Source organism: Spinacia oleracea, chromosome 3 (assembly GCF_020520425.1).
Source record: "Spinacia oleracea cultivar Varoflay chromosome 3, BTI_SOV_V1, whole genome shotgun sequence".
NCBI classification, from domain to species: domain Eukaryota; kingdom Viridiplantae; phylum Streptophyta; class Magnoliopsida; order Caryophyllales; family Amaranthaceae; genus Spinacia; species Spinacia oleracea.
In genome coordinates, this window is record NC_079489.1 from 93,444,723 (window position 1) to 93,450,021 (window position 5,299).

Sequence of the window (5,299 nt, forward strand, 5' to 3'; positions counted from 1 at the left end):
TAGAACCTAACTCACTTTCGTAGGAATCACGGTTGCATTTAAGCGCATGCAACAAGCTCTTTAAACCCCACAATAATCGCTCATGAGGGCGAGTGGGATCTCGCAAGGGTTTCCAAAGAGAACCACCCATAACACTTCCAAAAACACAATCAAGGCAAGACCTAAGATGAAAAACAAACCAAGAAAAAGGAAGAAAAGAAAAAGAAAGAAGAGAAAAAGAAAGAAAGGAAAAGAAAATAGAAAAGAAAGAAAAATGAAACTACAAAATTCAAGATAAGGGCCTTTATTATGGAACAAGTATGAGAGAATGCTAATATTACTAACCAAATAAACGAATGCACGCTAACCAATGTCCTAAGTCGAGTGAAAGATTCAAATGCCAAGCAAAGAGAACTAAGGGTAAGCACTTATCAATTCCCCTTTAACCGAGCATACCACGTCAAATCTCTAGATCCCATCCACCCTTAAGAATAGTGTCTCATGACGCCGCGAAGCCGCCGGAAAACAAGATTTGCAAGGGAGAAGAGAAGGTTACCCGACATCTTAGCATGACAATCTCATTCCATAAATTTGACCAAATCCTCCCTCCACCGACAATGACTCAACTCAAAAGGTTCAAGAGGACTTTTTAGGGTGTAACATAGGCTAGGGGTAAGGTGTGGAACAAATTTGGTAATTTGTGCTCATACCTAAAGTGAAGCGCAATGAATGAACTCAACTCAAGCAAATCGAACCAAAACAAACTCATACAACTTATTTGGGGTACCCCAAAGCTTATGCAACAACTATACTAATCTAAAACACTTTTATGAACTTTTCTTGATTTGATTTTCTTTTTTTGTGTGTTTCAAATGAAACTTTTCTCATTGCCTTGTTTTTCTCTATTTTTGGCTTTTTCAAAACTTTCCTTTCTCTTTTTGCTTTTACTTATTTATTCACTATATACAACATATTTGCCAAACTTTGCCATTCATACCAATATCAATCATTCCTCAACTTTGCATAATCATTCAAAACCATCAAGCATCATAACTCAAAGCTTCACTATCACTTCTAAGGGTGAAAATAAAACAAAGGCTATTAGGCTTGTAATGTGCTTATAAGAAATGAAGGGGAAAGGCTCAAATGGCTAGCAAGGGGGCAAATGCAAACAAAAATTATGAGAAAAATAGAAAATAAAGTCCTAAACTAAAAAGAAAAATAGTCACCGAAAGAAATGCCTCTATCGTCCCCTAAAGTAGTTCGGTCGCGGTCTTGGGAAGGAAAAAGTCAAATTCGGGAGATAAGAAAGTCAATGCCAAGGATCCATGCCACTCAATATGTGTAAACAATGTGTTTGGGCTAATGTGAACATGATCCTCACATGGGAGCAAATACTACTCTCTCCGGTTTCAAGTCACTAGAGATCGACACCATCTTACCACAAGCCAAGGGTTCAAGACGCATGCTACCCAAAGTTCAACCAACTTTCTTAACACCTAAATCCTAGATTCGACCCAAGACATTGAAAACCGTGCAAACATCTACCAATTAGGAATAAAAGCATTCTAGCCTACAAGTTCCAATTTTATTTGCCCAAATCAAGAATAATGCCTAAGAAACCTAGAAAAACTTGCCTTGACAAAAATCGAAAAGGAAAAAGAAAGAAAAAGGAAAGAAAAAGAAAATAAGGAAAAGAAAAGGAAGTAAAAAGAAAAATAAAGAAAATAAAGAAAATCAATGAAACTAATCAAGAAATATGCACAAAATCCAAAATATTCACAAAATCAAGCAGTCCATCACATGGAGATCAAAGTAGCAATCCAAACAATAAAATCTCCCCCCAAGCTTGAATTAGGCCATGTCGTCAAGGCCTAAAATGAAACTAGGAGGGGCACAGCTACCCATCCAACCAATGCCCCATATGAATGATGCCCGATTCCAAAGAATGCAAGAGAGTTAGAATGATATTACCGGAAATGTCGTGGGAGCAAGTCCTGCAAAGAACCGTAATAACGAAGGAACTCACCAAGAAGAATAGCCTGACATGGCAAAGATGGATGCAAAGATTTCCACATCAAGAAAGCTTGAGGCAAAAAAATTTCAAAAATCAAGAAAAAGTAGTATACATGGGCTAAATGGCCAAAACCCACGGGTTGCCTCCCGAGAAGCCCTCTTTTTACGTCATTAGCTTGACGGACCCCCCCCCCCCCAAAAGTCAAGGGGGTCAAACACACCCAACCTTGGGTCATCACTAGTCAACAAACTCTTCTTAGCCCCTTTGGGCACAAACAACTTACCCAAACCACCACTCATGGAATGGGGACCAAACCAAGTCTTCTTATGCGTAGGATCGCCTTTCTTAGATTTCTTGCTCGATCATGCACCTCTTACCATTACATGCCGGAGTGAGTGATCCCACATCATCAAGATCCATCCCGAATGTGTCGGGAATGGTGATGACGTCATCATAGGAGTCACCTAGCACCAAGGAGCTCTGGTGCATATCCTTCTTGACTTTCCTATCAATCTCAAAATCACACTTAAAAACACAAGGATTGTTAGAAGAATTAGCACAAGAGTGATTGTGCTCAACACAAGCAAGAATGTCAATTTTCATGCAACTTTTCATCTTAGAGCAACATTGATCTTCAATAGCAAGCTTGAAACTAGCCTTGGCGTCTCCCGCCTTCAAAGTGATAAGACCACCTTGAACATCGATGAGAGGACCCGCCGTAGCCAAGAATGGCCTCCCTAAAATAATAGGGGTATGGGCGTCCTCATCGATATCCAAGACAATGAAGTCAACAAGGCTAGTCAACTTCCCTATCACAAGGGGAACATCATTAACCCTACCCAATGGGAACATAACCGAGCGATCGGCTAATTACAAGGACATAGGGGTAGGGGCGAGATCGCCAAGACTAAGTTTCTCATAAATTTTGTACGGCAAAATACTTAAGCTCGCCCCCAAATCACATAGAGCGTTGTCAAACTTAAGCTCTTGGATGCTACAAGGAATCAAGAAGCTCCCGGGATCCTTGAGCTTTGGGGGAAAAGGGCTCGAAATCAAAGCACTACAATGCTCCGTTAGGTGCACGGTTTCAATGGTGCCACAAGTCCTTTTGCCGCTCAAAATGTCTCTCATGAACCGAGAATAATGTGGCATTTGCTTGAGAGCCTCGGTGAAAGACAATGACACATATAACTTGCCAATTGTTTCCGAAAACTTATGAAATTGATCATCTAGCTTTTTTCCAGCAATTCTTTGAGGGTAGGGGGGAGGAGGAAGAGTAGTCTCCGTCGACTTAACACCATCAATCACGCTATCGACGTGAGACTCCTCTTCCGCCATATCACAGTCCGAGGACTCATTTCCCTTAGAATCCTCACCCCTATAGCAAGGTGCATCAACTAGCTTAGCACCATCATCTAGAATCATCCCACTCCTAGTCACAACCGAATACATTTATTTAGGTGCTTGACCTTGGGGTGGGAGACTAGTATGCACTTGTTGTTCTTTGATGGTGCTAGCTAGTTGTGCTAGTTGGGTCTCAATAATTTTCAAGTGAGTGTTGGATTGCTTGAATCCATCCTCAAACTCAACATTCTTCTTGGCTTGCGCCCCCACGAACGACTCCATGAGAGCCTCAATATTAGACTTGAGAGGCGGGAGCGGTGGAGGTGCATTGCCATAACCACTAGGGTTTTGTTGGAATTGGTTGCCATAGGTCCTTGGCCCATTGAATCCGGGAGGTGGATATTGAGAAACACCATATGGACCTCCCGAGTTCAACGGATAACCCCCACTAGAGGCACCCCTAAATTGCCCATAAGAGTAGTTGTAACCCCCTCCACCTTGATGGTTAGGATTATAACTACCTTGATTGTATTGGGCTTGATTGCCAAGACCATGAGATTGACCATAGGGTGCTTGGCCTTGATAGCCTTGCGCTTTATAGCCACCTCGGCCTTGACTATCATACCCACCTCCTTGGCCATAGCCTTGGTAGGATCCATGCATAGGGGGCCCTCTAGGTGCTTGCCTGGCAAAGTTTTGACTATTGGGGTTATCATATCTAGGCCTCTCATTCATAGCATGGGCATATTACAACTCAAATTCACCTTCATAAGAAGGATCATAATCCACATAAGACACATATGCACCAAAGGACAAGCATTGGGGATATGACCATAGTCTTGACAATTATCACAAAAAGATGTGCCCGAAGGCATAGTGTCATAGGAACTAACCTTGCTCTTCCCCTTGGTGAGAAGAGTAGCCGAAGGTGGTGGAATTGTTGATGGTGATGGTGGTTGACTTGGTGTGCTCTCTAGCTTTTCCAATCTCGAGCTAAGCTTTTCAATGATCCTAGCTTGCTCCAGAGCATATACCGACCCTTTACCATCACCATTCCTACCCTTGCCATCATAGTCCCTTGCACCAACGTGCCAAGCTTGATAATTTTGGACCACATCCTCAATTGTCTCTTCAATTTGATCTTCGGTCTTGTTCATGATGGGACCACCCGCCCCCGCATCTAGACTTGTCTTGGAGGTTGGGCTCAATCCCAAGTAGAAGGTTTGAAGTAACAACCACTTAGGGATCCCATGGTGAGGGCACTCCCTTTGGTATTCTTTGAATCGGTCCCAAGCTTCAAAAAGCGATTCATCCCGCTTTTGCTCAAATGATTGAATTTTGTGGCGATATTTCGCCGTCTTTCCATGAGAGTACAACTTGCTCAAAAAGGCGATAGTCACTTAATTCCAAGTGCGAAGTGAATTTGGCTTGACCTCCTTGTCAAGCCAATCGCTATCTCGCCCAAGGAGAGAGAAACGGAATAGAGTCAACCGCACATAGTCCGAAGTCACACCATTGTGTTTGATTGTATCACAATAATTTTCGAATTGCTTTAGGTGCTCGTGTGGTGACTCGTTGCTCTTCCCACAAAAAGGATGGCTTTGAACCAAGTTGATTAAGGCGGGCTTGATCTCAAAGTTATTGGCATTAGTTGTGGGAGCTTGGATACCACATGTTGCTTCAAATGCTCCCAGTATACCCAAATTCTTAACCGAGAGAGACATGGTTTCAAAAGCTTGCTCACTCTCTTCTTGTTCCACGCCTACACTCAAGGATTCAAACCGGTTGTGGCTTGATGAGCGAGTTCGAACGCGCCTTAATCTCCTTAGTGTCCTCTCCAATTCAAGGTCAAGAGGATGGAGAGACCTTTGACGTGCACGACCTCTATCAAGCATACAAACTCAAAGAAACACGTGAGTATTGCAAAGGAAAAGAAAGCAAACAAGAATGCAATATTTT

At 42.5% G+C, this 5,299-nt stretch overlaps 1 pseudogene; it reads left to right on the forward strand.

Annotated features, from left to right (window-relative positions):
* The first annotated feature begins 4,585 nt into the window (after nucleotides 1-4,585).
* LOC130470992 (uncharacterized) lies at nucleotides 4,586-4,686 on the forward strand (annotated as a pseudogene).
* The last annotated feature ends 613 nt before the right edge of the window (nucleotides 4,687-5,299 follow it).